Source organism: Neoarius graeffei, chromosome 16 (assembly GCF_027579695.1).
Source record: "Neoarius graeffei isolate fNeoGra1 chromosome 16, fNeoGra1.pri, whole genome shotgun sequence".
Classification (NCBI taxonomy): Eukaryota; Metazoa; Chordata; class Actinopteri; order Siluriformes; family Ariidae; genus Neoarius; species Neoarius graeffei.
Genome location: NC_083584.1, coordinates 67,927,746 through 67,943,245, shown reverse-complemented (window position 1 = coordinate 67,943,245; position 15,500 = coordinate 67,927,746). Strand labels below are relative to the sequence as shown.

Genomic DNA, 15,500 nt, shown 5'->3' with positions numbered 1-15,500 from the left:
TACACATTTACTGTATATTACATACAGGATGTTCGGGTCCACTGGACCCGGGGCTAATAAAAGTGTGTACCTTCACTCTGTCCTCCTCCTTTCTGGGCCTGCTGTTTGTGTGTGTGTGTGTGTGTGTGTGTGTGTGTGTGTGTGTGTGTGTGTGTGAGTTTTATGTTTCTGTGTGTGTGAGTTTTATGTTTCTGAGTGTTTCTGTGTGTGAGTTTTATGTTTCCCAGACAAGGTTGCAACATTGTTGCAAAATTCAAGCACAGGCACCTGTCTGCTCTCACATTCCTGCACATTTTACCTTCTGTCTTGCAGGAACCAATACAGAGGTTCCTGTAAATTGGGTGCAGGACACAATAAATGTAACTTTTCCGATGTGGTTCCTTATCACAACTGATCAAGATGGCTGAAAGATTCTCTGCTCAGATGGCCTTGTAAATGATTTTGGAAGAGAGAGAAGCTTTTGATGATGATGTAGAGGAAGAAGTTTCAAAATGTGAGGATCACATTTCTGAAAATTCAGAATCTGACAGTGATTTTGAAGAAAAGGATGAGATGGAGCACCAGCCAGTCCCAAAACGAAGACAAGCCCCAGGACCAGCCCATCAGCAGTCATCCCCAGGACCAGCCCATCAGCAGCCAGCCCCAAGACCAGCCCGGCAGCAGCTAGCAGGTGAAGAAACATGGATGTCAAAGAATGGAGAAATTGAATGGTCTTCTTGCCCAAGAAATGAGCCACCATGCATGGCTGCCAATGTGATAAAGATGCAACCAGGGCCGAAACAGATGGCGGTTTCTCATGTGCAGGACATCAAGTCTTCTTTTGAACTTTTCATCCCTTATTCCATCCAGAACATTATTCTGGATTGCACTAATTTAGAAGGAAGGCATGTTTTTGGAGAAAAGTGGGAGGAGATGGACCAAACCCATTTACAGGCCTACTTTGGGGTTCTTATCCTTGCTGGAGTTTTCAGGTCCAAAGGGGAATCCACAGAATCCCTGTGGGATGCAGAAACTGGCAGAGAACTTTTCTATGCAACAATGTCTCTGGAAAACTCCCACATAATTTCCAGGATTATCCGCTTTGATAACCGGGATGACAGCTCGATGGCAGAGAGACAAGCTTGCTGCCATCAGGACAGTGTGGGGCAAGTGGGTGCATCACCTCCCCCTGTTTTACAACCCTGGGCCTAATGTCACCATTGATGAGCAGCTGATGTCATTTAGGGGCCGCTGCCCCTTTAGGCAATATATACCATCAAAACCTGCAAAATATGGAATAAAGATCTGGACAGCCTGTGATGCCACTTCATCATATGCTCAGAACTTACAAGTCTACTCAGGGAAGCCGGATGGAGGAGCCTCTGAGAAAAATCAAGGAATGAGAGTTGTCCTGAACATGACTCAGGGACTAAGTGGACACAACATCACATGCAGCAATTTTTTTTACCTCCCACAAGCTGGGACAGGAGCTCCTAAAGAAGAAGCTGACCATGGTGGGAATAATATGGAAAAACAAGCCTGAGCTTCCACCCCAACTGCTGAATACAAAGAACAAGCCTGTCAATTCTTCCAAGTTTGTGTACAGTGCCTTGCAAAAGTATTCATACCCCTTGAACTTTTTCACATTTTTCCACCTTACAACCATGATCTTAAAAGTTTTTTATTGAGATTTTATGTGATAGACTAACACAGAGTAGCACATAATTGTGAAGTGAAACAAAAATGATAAATGGTCTTCAAAATTTTAAACAAATAAAAATCTGAAAAATGTGATGTGCATTAGTATTCAGCCCCCCTGCGTCAATACTTTGTAGAGCCACCTTTTGCTGCAATTACAGCTGCAAGTCTTTTGTGGTATGTCTCTACCAGCTTTGCACATCTAGACACTGAAATTTTTGCCCATTCTTCTTTGCAAAATAGCTCAAGCTCAGCCAGATTGGATGGAGAGTGTCTGTGAACAGCAATTTTCAAGTCTTGCCACAGATGCTCAATGGGATTTAGGTCTAGACTTTGACTGGGCCATTCTAACACATGAATATGTGACACCTCACCAAATCCAGGGATGCATGTCGGCCGAAACGAATCCGAGATAATCGCAAAAGAAGCATTTTTTTTCGAAATATTTTGTGATTTTCGTTTTTTTCCATCATGTGCAAGTTGAGATCTTGAAGAATGCAATCAGTATTTCAGATAATAGATTGTTTTGTTGGAAAAGCATACATTTTTTGTTGCAAATTGTCTCGTTTTTGTCAGGACTGTAGCCTGCTGGGGAGTGTGGGTAAATTACCATATGGGCCATTCACATGATGATTTAAGTCTTTTGGTTTTTTTTTTTTCGCGAATCAGCTGTATGATAAGAGGCTGAGCTCGTGGCTACTTAAGCTGCATACAGGCATGTGTGGGTGCATTTGGGTAATTGAGTGATCAATCTCATTAAATCAGTCTCATATTAAATTTGAAAGTTAATAATTAAATTGAATCAGTCTCATCTGAATCATTTAAAGTGAATCATTTAAGTGAATCACTCAAGTGAATCACTCAAGTGAATCACTCAAGTGAATCACTTAAATTATTATGATCACTTACCGTATTACATAACTTATATGCACCTTTCTGAATTCTTTGGGAGATTGGGGACTTCGAGTATATTGTAACACAAATAAAACACACAGTTTCAATGATAAATGAATTTATTATAACAAAGATAAAAATGGATAATAGCAGATGGAATATATACAAACGGTGAGGTGTGTGTGTGTGTGTGAGAGGCCTTATGTGGGTGTGGCCCACACAAGAGAATTAGCTTTGTGTAGCTAACTCCACATGTGTTTATGGGGGAGGAGTTGACCACGTGGCTAGGCCTATGGCCTAGCAAAAGAAAGAAGCTAGCGTGGAATGCTAACTGAAGTGTGTTTGGCCACGTGGTGAAGGCCTAGATTAACCTCGTGTGGCTAAGCTAAGACAAAGGGGAGCTAGCTAAAGGTGTGTTTGTGTAGGCCTAGATTAGCCTGTGGAGCTAACTCCATGTGGTGGAGGCCTAGATTAGCTTTGTGTTGCTAAGTAGACAAAGGAATGCTAGCTCATAACGCTACTAAATCCACTGAAGTCTTGATGTGGTCCAGATGTATAATAAGAGAACTAAATATGTTAGTAGGAGTAAAGAGAAGCATGCACAGCCTATCTATTAAAACAATTGTGAGAAGATAGAACAAAATAAATCAACACGCTGCGTGTTTAACAGTGTAACAAATAAACCTGGGTTTAAATTCACACTATTTTAATAAAAGCAAATTTCTAAGACTAGGTTTTGCCCAAAATTTGCCAGTGTTACTTAATATCTTGCCTGTAGCAAGATTATGAAGAGATTTTCCGAGACTTGGGAGGTTCGCCGTTGTGGAGCTCTGTAAAGCACAGGGAATTACATGGAGAAGTTGAGTTTCACAGAAGCCCGTGGAGCACGTCTGTGGAAAGCAGAGAATTCTTGATCCGGCGCTTCGTGGCTCGTGGGAAGAAAAACTCTGATTAACAATGTGCACAGCGCTTCAATCAGGAGGAATTCTGGTCGCTCCTAATTATAAATTAACTGCTTTGACTGCAGTCCGTACGTACTTAATGAATGAAAACCGGTTGTAACTCACTGAGTTTAAAATCACGCTACTCTGGATTTTACCTTGGCCAGTGGTAAACAAAGAAATCGCACTAACTCGTGGATCTTGCAAGAAAGAAAAGGAAAAGACGTCTTTTTAAATTTTGCTCGGGTGAGCAGCCTCTTTGTGTACGCAGACCACTGGTCCCGCGACGGAAAGAGGAAGAGCAGAAGTGTCATTCCATTATTTATGTCTTCATAGAGGACGTGGTGTTAGTGATCCCGCCCCGGCGTGACGCAGGCCAACACGGAAGTGGGCTGATGGGAAATGTAGTTTCTTAAAGAGACAGGCTGTTGTAGTTCTTAGACGGACTGTGTATCTACACATGTAATTTCACTATGGAATGAGCAAGCTAAACAGAGGAGAGGAGCTGAAACACTGCGAAGCAAATAGACACATGGTATTTACATCGGAGATAACTATTTCTAGCAAAAAAAAAAAATGCAACCAAAAGGAAGTGTTCTAGGACTACATTCCATCGGAGGCATTGGTGTGTGCAAGGCGACGTTTCTCTTTCTGATGGGGTAAGTTTATTAATCTAAGGCTGTGTGGTTATTTTTGCATGTAACAGAGAGTGTTGTGATTTGGTTACATGAAACTAGCGTTGTGTTAGTTGTGTTATCATCATGCTATCTTTCTTTCTTACGGTGTGAGGAATTTGTTATTTTTGCATGTAACGGAGAGTGTTGTGTGTCTGTGAAGATTCTCAGTCATCCAGGTCATAGTAACTGTGGGTGGTAAAAGAGAGCAACTGGACTTGTTTGAAGATTCTTGAAGATGTTTCACCTCTCATCCGAAAGGCTTCTTCAGTTCTGTCTGACTGGTAGGGAGTATCAGATATTTATCCTCTCATGGATGAAAAGCTCATCTAAGGTGTCGTTGAGTCATCCTGTTGGTGTGGGTCACTGGGGGCTGAATGTGAATGGCCTTGAGAGTCGTTAGGGTGATCAATGGATTGCCCGTTAAGGTGATCAATGGAATGCTGATTCTCTCTGTCCTCCTGTGAGCCACTGAAAACAGCTGGGTTTTGGTGTGCATTCAGTTGTCTGGGAAGTGTGCCAAGGACTGCATTGTAGGTGGCTGATAAATTATGTCTTAGACCCCCACCTCTGTTCAGTGATGGCCATTCCAGGTTGACAAAAATGGCTTCTTTAACTCCTCGCTCATACCAACGATCCTCTCTGGCTAAAATGCGTATGTTGCAATCCTGAAATGAGTGTCCTTTGTTGTTAAGATGAAGGTAGACAGCAGAGTCCTGGCCTGAGGAACTGGCTCTCCTGTGTTGAGCCATACGCCTGTGAAGCGGTTGTTTGGTTTCACCAATATACGAGTCCGTGCATTGCTCACTGCACTGAATTGCATACACCACGTTGTCCTGTTTGTGTCTGGGTATTCTGTCCTTAGGGTGGACCAATTTCTGCTTCAGGGTGTTACTGGGTCTGAAACGTACCAGAATGTTGTGTTTGTAGAAGATCCTCCTGAGTTTCTCAGATAGACCAGAAATGTAGGGAATGACAATGTTCTTGCATTTGTTCCTGTTATCCTCCTTGTCTGTTATGTTCCTTTTTCTGCTCTTGAAGAAAGACCAGTTGGGATACCCACAGTTCTGAAGTGCTTTCCTGATGTGATTCTGCTCCTTCTCTTTTCCCTCTACCGTTGCAGGGATGTTCTGAGCCCTGTGTTGCAAGGTCCTAATGACCCCCAATTTGTGTTCCAGTGGGTGGTGAGAGTCGAAGAGTAGGTACTGGTCCATGTGTGTGGGTTTCTGGTAGACCTCGATGCTAAGGCTTCTGTCTTGTCTAATGTGTACATCACAATCCAAGAAGGCTAGATTATTCCCACTTACGTCCTCCCGAGTGAAATTGATGTTGATATCCACTGCATTGATGTGTTTAGAGAAGGCTTCCACTTCATGGGCTTTGATTTTAACCCAGGTGTCATCCACATATCTGAACCAGTGGCTGGGAGCAACTCCTGAAAAAGTGGTCAAAGCTTTATGTTCCACTTCCACCATGTAAAGATTGGCCACAATAGGGGACACCGGTGAGCCCATGGCACATCAATTGCTTCTGTCTGTAGAAACTTTCATTAAACTGGAAATAATTGGTAGTCAGGCAGAGGTCAAGCAGGGTGCAAATCTGGTCCGTGGTGAGGTTCGTTCTATCCAGTAAGGTGTTGTCTTGAAGGAGTTGTTTTCTAACTGCTTCCGTGGTGGGAATGCAGGTGAAAAGAGAAGTGACATAGTAAGAAACCATGGTTTCATCTAAGTCTAGTTTGAGGTCTGCAACTTTAGTAGCAAAATCTTGGGAGTTTTTGACGTGATGTAGCGTATTCCCAACAAGAGGAGCCAGGATGGTGGCTAGGTGTTTGGCAATGTTATAGGTGACAGAGTTTATACTGCTGATGATAGGTCTGAGTGGAGCTCCTTCCTTGTGAATCTTGGGGAGTCTGTATATGAGAGGAACGGCTTCCCCAGGGTACAATCTGTAGTACAGAGATCGGTTGATGGCTTGGTCCTTTTCTAGTTGTTGCAGGCAGCTAACAACTTTCTTTTTGTAACAACTGGTGGGGTCCCACCTTAAGGTTTCATAGGTGGTTGTGTCGCTGAGGAGACTGGTCATCTTTGAGCAGTCATCAACATCAATTTCACTTGGGAGGACATAAATGGGAATAATCTAGCCTTCTTGGATTGTGATGTACACATTAGACAAGACAGAAGCCTTAGCATCGAGGTCTACCGGAAACCCACACACACGGACCAGTACCTACTCTTCGACTCTCACCACCCACTGGAACACAAATTGGGGGTCATTAGGACCTTGCACCACAGGGCTCAGAACATCCCTACAACGGTAGAGGGGAAAGAGAAGGAGCAGAATCACATCAGGAAAGCACTTCAGAACTGTGGGTATCCCAACTGGTCTTTCTTCAAGAGCAGAAAAAGGAACATAACGGACAAGGAGGATAACAGGAACAAATGCAAGAACATTGTCATTCCCTACATTTCTGGTCTATCTGAGAAACTCAGGAGGATCTTCTACAAACACAACATTCCGGTACGTTTCAGACCCAGTAACACCCTGAAGCAGAAATTGGTCCACCCTAAGGACAGAATACCCAGACACAAACAGGACAACGTGGTGTATGCAATTCAGTGCAGTGAGCAATGCACGGACTCGTATATTGGTGAAACCAAACAACCGCTTCACAGGCGTATGGCTCAACACAGGAGAGCCAGTTCCTCAGGCCAGGACTCTGCTGTCTACCTTCATCTTAACAACAAAGGACACTCATTTCAGGATTGCAACATACGCATTTTAGCCAGAGAGGATCGTTGGTATGAGCGAGGAGTTAAAGAAGCCATTTTTGTCAACCTGGAACGGCCATCACTGAACAGAGGTGGGGGTCTAAGACATAATTTATCAGCCACCTACAATGCAGTCCTTGGCACACTTCCCAGACAACTGAATGCACACCAAAACCCAGCTGTTTTCAGTGGCTCACAGGAGGACAGAGAGAATCAGCATTCCATTGATCACCTTAACAGGCAATCCATTGATCACCCTAATGACTCTCGAGGCCATTCACATTCAGTCCCCAGTGACCCACACCAACAGGATGACTCAACGACACCTTAGATGAGCTTTTCATCCATGAGAGGATAAATACCTGATACTCCCTACCAGTCAGACAGAACTGAAGAAGCCTTTCGGATGAGAGGTGAAACGTCTTCAAGAATCTTCAAGCAAGTCCAGTTGCTCTCTTTTACCACCCACGGAGAGTGTTGTGGTTTGGTTACATGAAACTAGCATTGTGTTAGTTGTGTTATCATCGTGCTACCTTTCTTTCTAACGGTGTGAGTAATTTTTCAACCACAAAACATTAAAGTATACTTTAGGACTTATTTTTGTACTTCATAATTGTTTTAGGCATACATTGCATGGAAGGAAAATTGACATGGTGATCTTTGTTTACATGAAAGTAGTATCGTGCTAGCTAGTAGGGGGGTAGGGCTTTCCTTAATGTCATGCAAATGAGCACCATTATGTGCCTGCCCTGCACCCAGAGTAGCTAAGATGGAAAACTTTGAGGGCGATTTTCTCCCTTTTCTGTTTTAAGAGGTATGCACTTTCAAAAGGCCACACATTCTTCAGATCTCCACATGGAAGGTGTCATTGGAAAGCTTAGAAACTATACTTTCTGAATCTGTCAATAACTCAAAATGCCCCCGGGCGGACATGTGTCCCTGGATTCCGTTATCTGACACATATTCTTTGATCTAAACCATTCCATTGTAGCTCTGGCTGTATGTTTAGGGTCATTGTCTTGCTGGAAGGTGAATCTCCTTCCCAGTCTCAAGTCTTTTGCAGCCTCCAACAGGTTTTCTTCCAGGATTGCCCTGTATTTAGCTCCATCCATCTTCCCATCAACTCTGACCAGCTTCCCTGTCCCTGCTGAAGAAAAGCATCCCCATAGCATAATGCTGCCACCACCATGTTTCACAGTGGGGATGGTGTGTGCAGGGTGATGAGCAGTGTTAGTTTTCCACCACACATAGCGCTTTGCATTTAGGCCAAAAAGTTCAACTTTGGTCTCATCTGACCAAAGCACCTTCATCCACATGTTTGCTGTGTCCCCTACATGGCTTCTTATGCCTGTCTTTCAACAATGGCTTTCTTCTTGCCACTCTTCCAAAAAGGCTAGATTTGTGGAGTGTACAACTTCTAGTTGTCCTGTGCACAGATTCTCCCACCTGAGCTATGGATTTCTGCAGCTCCTCCAGAGTGATCATGGGCCTCTTGGCTGCTTCTCTGACTAGTGCTCTCCTTGCTCGCTCTGTCAGTTTAGGTGGACAGCCATGTCTTGGTAGGTTTGCAGTTGTCTCATCTCATCTCATTATCTCTAGCCGCTTCATCCTTCTACAGGGTCGCAGGCAAGCTGGAGCCTATCCCAGCTGACTACGGGCGAAAGGCGGGGTACACCCTGGACAAGTCGCCAGGTCATCACAGGGCTGACACATAGACACAGACAACCATTCACACTCACATTCACACCTATGGTCAATTTAGAGTCACCAGTTAACCTAACCTGCATATCTTTGGACTGTGGGGGAAACCGGAGCACCCGGAGGAAACCCACGTGGACACGGGGAGAACATGCAAACTCCACACAGAAAGGCCCTCGCCGGCCCCGGGGCTCGAACCCAGGACCTTCTTGCTGTGAGGCGACAGCGCTAACCACTACACCACCGTGCCGCCCCGGTTTGCAGTTGTGCCATACTTTTTCCATTTTTGAATGATGGATTGAACAGTGCTTCTTGAGATGTTCAGAGCTTGGGATATTTTTTTTATAACCTAACCCTGCTTTAAACTTCTCCAGAACTTTATCCCTGACCTGTCTGGTGAGTTCTTTGGTCTTCATGATGCTGTTTGTTCTTCAGTGTTCTCTAACAAACCACTGAGGCCTTCACAGAACAAGTGTATTTATGCTGAGAGTAAATTACACACAGTAGGACTCTATTAACTAATTAGATGACTTCTGAAGGCAATTGATTGCACTCGATTGTATTTAGAGGTATCAGAGTACAGGGGGCTGAATACTAATGCACACCACATTTTTCAGATTTTTATTTGTTTAAAATTTTGAGGACCATTTATCATTTTTGTTTCACTTCACAATTATGTGCTACTCTGTGTTGGTCTATCACATAAAATCTCAATAAAAAACTTTTAAGTTTGTGGTTGTAAGGTGGAAAAATGTGAAAAAGTTCAAGGGGTATGAATACTTTTGCAAGGCACTGTATATGGCTGACACATCCCTGGTATCCTATGTGCCAAAGAAAGGCAAGAATGTGGTACTCATGAGTACACTGCACAGGGATGGGAGAATCTGTGGCCAGGAGCATCAAAAACCAGAGATCATCCTGGATTATAATGCCACAAAAGGAGGATTAGACAACATGCACAAGCTGGTGACTGCCTACAGCTGCAAAAGGAGGACCTTACACTGGCCACTGGTGACATTCTTTGACATATTGGACATCTCAGCATACAACGCCTTTGCCATCTGGATGGCACTCACCCCAGAGTGGAACAGAGGAAAGCTCCAGAGGAGATGCCTATTTCTCAAGGAACTGGGAAAAGCACTGGTGAGACCTCAAATCCAGAGAAGCCGACATGTTCCAAGAACCCCAGCCTCTGCAGCCATCTACAGAACCACCATCTGCAAAGCTGGAAGTAAGCATGTGATGCTGTTGCAATATACTGTATGTCTGACTCTCATGCCTTGTTCAGTTGTAGTGTGTGTGTGTGTGTGTGTGTGTGTGTGTGTATGTGTGAGTGTGTGTGTGAGAGAGAGGGAGAGAGAGAGAGAGAGAGATGTTAGTAAAATTCCTGATATTTTCATTATTCTAGGTTGCGGCCAGCAGCAACAAAAAAAAAGTGCTGTGAAGTGAGTGGACCAAAGACAGACAGAATAACACAATATACATGCATCATGTGCAAGAAGTGCATATGCAACACACACACAGTAAAACTCTGCCCCTCATGTGTTGTGTTGCCTGGTATGAAAAGGCAATGTGTTCAATGGGGATGATTTGTTGTACAGTATAGACTGACATGGCTATTGTATGTGTTCAGCTTGTGTTGTGTAAACTGAACTGAAAGGGTTAAATTTCTAGTGAAATTCAAAGAAATAAAAATCAGTTGTTATGAAAAACCTTGCTTCATTTGTAAATTTGAAGATAAACAAACTTTTTCCACTCATATCTTGACTATAATTGATTTTCTTTTTGTAAAATTACATTTTATTTAAAAACAAACAAAAACAAGTTGGACTTTTTTAAAATAAATGTAATCTAACAAAGGTAAAGGGCAAATATTAACCATATATGCTGTTTATATTGCTTGTAATTGGGGTGAAGTAAACATCTGTTAAGTAAAATCATTTGATTGTGTTGAATTTAAAACACCAAAATGCAGTGGGTCTGCCAGACCCATGAACACTGGCTGAATAACAAAAATATGAATACCACACAAGGGTTAAAATTTGTGGTGCCAACTAAAAGAAATGTTGAACTAACAGCTGATAGAGCCTGGCCAGGCAAACACAAAAGTTATCAATTCACATAGCTGATGGCTGACTCCCCATGTCTCTCCAAGTTCCACAAGAGTTATGGGCCCAAGGTAAACATGATGTATGCTTTATTAAAAGTGCCAAGCCTGTAGTAATAACTCCTAAGTCTGACTTCCATCCATGTAAACAACAGTACCCATTGAAACCTGAAGCAGTACAGGGAATTCAACCAGTGTTCAAATCGCTGAAGAAGGCAGGGGTAATTGTTCTGTGCACACACTCACTCACATGTACTCCGATTTTCCCGGTAAAAAAGCAAGCAAAGCCAGGTGAGCCTGAATAGTGGTATTTTGTTCAAAACTTGCAGGCAGCAAATGCTGCGGTCCAGCCTATAGCTCCTAATGTACCAAATCCATACACGATCTTGTCACAAATACCACCAAGAAGTGCACACGTCTCTCAGGTAGACTTGGCAAATGCATTCTTCAGTGTTCTTGTGCATCCAAATAGTCAATTCTGGTTTGCATTTCAATTTGAGGGCAAGTCATAGACATTCATGCATTTGTGTCAGGGCTACTGTGAGTCATCCAGCATTTACAATGAAATGCTAAGGCAAAGTTTGAGTACCTTAAATCTCACCCCCAGTACCGCCCTGCTCCAGTATATGGATGATCATCTTTTAGCCACACCTTCCAAAAGACAATGTAGAATGGACACCTTAAAATTGTTGCAACATCTTGCAGGAGAGGGCCATAAGGCTAATCTGCACAAATTGCAATTTGTTCAAACCAAGGTTAAGTTTTTGGGTTATGATATCTCTGTGCAAGTTAAGGCACTGGGAGAAGATAGGGTGGCCATGATCCAGAATTTGCCAAAACCTGTCATGAAGAAATAGATGATGTCATGCTTGGGCATGTGCTTGGATTGCAGAAATGTCATACTTAATTATGCTGTTCTTGAGGTTCCCCTTAGCAGTCTGATTCATGGAAAAGAATTGTAGGCACACAATGCTGTCATGTGGACAGACGAAGCTGAAGAAGCCTTTGTCAATCTCAAACTGGCACTCCAATCCACACCCACCTTGGGCATTCCTAATCTATCTCATCTGTTCATTCAGGCAGTAGATGAGAAAAAGGGTTGTATGACATCTGTTCTCTTACAAGAACATAGAGGTAAGTTACAACTGGTAGCCTATTGCTCTACTAAACTTGATCTGGTAGCAGCAGGGCTGCCAGTTTGTCTACGGGCAGTCACAGCTGCTGAAAAGGCTGTTGTAGCATCACGTGATACTGTGGGTTATTCTGAACTAACGCTTTTGGTCCCACATGCTGTCTCTGTTCTTGCTTGACCAGAAGACAACTCACCTGTCTGCTGCTTGGTGGCTAAGATACAATGCTGTCCTCCTGGAAATGCCCAACATCACAGTGAAACACTGTACTGTTTTGAACCCAGTTACTCAGCTTCCTGTCGAAGGAAATAGGGAAACCCACTGTTGCATAGCAATGGTTAATCAGGTCTGTTCTCATCATCCTGATTTACAAGAGACTCTGCTTCACAACCCTGACCTTGTCCTTTTGTAGATGGCTCAGCCTCGAGGGATATGGCTACAGGCCTGAATAAGGTAGGGTATGCTGTTGTTACACATCATGAAACCCTGCTTTCTGGTTCACTTCCAGGCAACTACTCAGCTCAAGCTGCAGAGTTGGTCACTCTCACTGAAGCATGCAAATTAGCACAAGGGAATATGGCCATGATATATACTGACAGCAGGTATGCCTTTGGGGTAGCACATGATTTTGGCACACTGTAGAAGCACAGGGGGTTCCTTATTTCTACAGGAATACCAATTACCCATCATGCATTGATAGATTCACTCCTAGAAGCCATATTACTACCTAAACATTTTGCCATTTGTAAGTGTGATGTTCACACTACCGATTCAGATCCTATCTCCACAGGAAATGCAGCAGCAGCAGATGCAGCAGCCAAGAGAGCCATGTCCCAAGGGCCTTCCAAACTCATGCTGAGCACTAACATAAATACTAACAATACTAATCTTATTGTGACACATATTGCTGACTTATGCCGCTTTTCCACTACAAACGCGGCTGAGTCGGGCTGAGCCATGCCGTGCTGAGTCGAGCTGAGTGGGGCTGTTGGAGTTGCATTTCGACTACAACCGCGCTGAACCGTGCTGGCTGGAAGTGGGTGGACACATTGGGTGGAGTTAGCGAAAGTGGGTGGACGTCACGTGATGTCATTAAGCAGCGCAAACAGTGACATCAGTGAGCTTTTAAGCGGTAGTCTCACGACCCGAATAGTAAACAATAAACATGGAGGACATGGAGTCGTTAGTGTTGCTGGTCTTGGTTCTGTGGCTTGTTGTCACCGACAACGCCAACAGATACTGCCAAGAGTGTATAGATGAGGTGAGGCGCATAAGGCTTCATAATTCTCGTAATTCTCCTTCTTCCGGGTTTACGGTGTTTACAGATCCCAGCGTGCTCGCGGGGCGTGTGTGGGCATGTGAGGACACTCCTCCTCACCAATCAGTGCACAGGGGAGTGTCTGCTCACGCCCCTAGCCTCACTCGGCACGGTTTGGCTCGCTTCAGCCCTACTCCAAAGCGGTGCGAGTTTTAGGGGCTAAGCAGGGCTGAAGCGAGCCGAGTCGTGCTGTTTTTTGGTAGTCGAAACGCGAGCCGTGTCGGACTGAAGTGAGCTGAAGCGAGCTGAAGTGAGCTGAAAAAGGGTAGTGGAAAAGGGCCATTACATGATCTACAGGTGAGAACAACATCAGAAGAATGCCAAATTTGGAGAACAGCAGGTTGTATTCATAAACAAGGTATATGATATGGTCCAGATGGATTCAAGCCATGTCTGCCCAAGTATTATTTCCCTTATTTTGCAAAATTGACATATAGTCATGACCATGTGTCAAAGGAGGGAAAGAGCAGCACCATTGTGTTTCTGGTTAACAAAAGGATTCATTAATTTTGCCCAAAAATTTTGTGAGAAGTGTGTCATTTGTGCCACAAACAGCATAGGTCGGGGGCATCAGGTAGCACAGGCTGCACACCCACAACCACAGACACTGTTTGGACATTCACAGATGGATTTTATTGAATTGATACCCACAGAAAGGGAAAAAATATTGTCTGGTAATAGTAGATATGTTCTCTAAATGGGTAGAGGCATTCCCCACCTCCAAATAAGATGCAGGAGCTGTAGCGAAAGCTCTGCCAACTGAAATCATTCCTAGATGGGGCATTTCTGGGAAGATTATTAGTGATAATGGAACTCCGTTTGTAAATCAGGCATTGAAACAGATGGGATAAACATTGGGGATTGACCTGAAATAACATTGTGCATATCACCCAGCTAGTGGGGTGCAGTAGAGTGGGAAAACGGGATGCTCAAAAATAAACTGGCTAAATATTGAGAAGATACTGGCCTTAATTGGGTTAAGGCCCTGCCCATTGTACTCTTGTATATGCTCATGAGAGTCAGAGCAAGAACGAACTTGAGCCTGTTTGAAATACTCTTTGGCAGACCACGAAATACTGGGGTAGGCCCCCAGCCAATTCTACAGCTGATTACAGGCCTATGTGAAGATGAAGTGTGTTATTGTGCAGAACTCTCTTCTGTATTATGTCTCACCCATGAGCAGGTAAAGGAGGCACTAACAAGGACAGCTAAAACCACACAACATGATCTGAAGCCTGGAGATTGGATAGTGGTGAAAGAATTCAGGAAAAAATGCTGGAAAGACCAAAGGTGGCTAGGACTGTATCAGGTGTTGCTCATGACTCAGGCAGCTGTGAAGGTGAAGGAAAAAGCCAGCCACTGCAAGAAAGCACCACCCCTAGATGGTTAATTTGTCAAGTATGTTCTTATAATCTTTTTCATACATATTTAAGTATTATATTAATTCATAATTTTTTTTTTTAATTTGTAAACATGAGTCTGCTTTGATTAGCAGTGCATTATTTGCAGACTCGTGTAGTCTATTATTTGTTTATATGTAATTGAAATAAAAGATTGAAAAGATTGAAAGAAGATAAGACACAGGCAGTAAGTTAGTGGCTGTGTAGAGTATTACTGCACCTCACTGACCATGGGAAGAGTGTGCAAATGGGCGTGCCTGCACTCAGAGCACCAGTCAGTGCCAGCTATAGGCAAGGTTTTACTGTATGGAGCCTCTCCTTATGTGTCTGGCATCATGAAGAATCCATTCCAGTACCCTGTAAAAGCTGTATGGGCTGCACTAATCATGCTTGGGGTTGCAGTGACCTTATCCTGCTTGCTCCCAAAAATGCTGCAACAAAGACAAAGCAAAATAGGCCCTAATCATTTTGCACCCGTTGTCCACAATGAGTTTTGGAAATATGCAAACTACACAATGAAGAGTCAAAACATTACAGAACTGTGTGTAGTGTGCACCCTGATCCCTCATACATCAGCTCAGCCTTTTGCATGTAAACCCACAAGAACAAGCCTGAATGATACTCTGAGGGCCATGGTAAATGTCCTGTTTTCCAGAAATGCCAGAGGGCCTGAGTATGACATTGCTGGCCAATATGTGGATAACTGCCTCTCTACCACATCAAACCTCATACCCAGTCGGGAACTGCAAACGTTAAGAGTGCCAGGATAATTCAAGTGGGGACCTAAAGTCTTTGGCAGCCTTGATGTAGAACTGGGAGTATTGACTAAGGGTTACAAATTCCCTGTGTGTGTGAAGTCAACAGGAACATGTCTGTGGCACTCATTTGGCAGC

General features: G+C 43.7%; 1 pseudogene; it reads left to right on the top strand.

Moving 5' to 3' along the window:
* The window catches only part of LOC132900280 (piggyBac transposable element-derived protein 4-like), a 41,542-nt pseudogene extending 26,945 nt beyond the window's left edge, over positions 1-14,597 (top strand).
* The last annotated feature ends 903 nt before the right edge of the window (positions 14,598-15,500 follow it).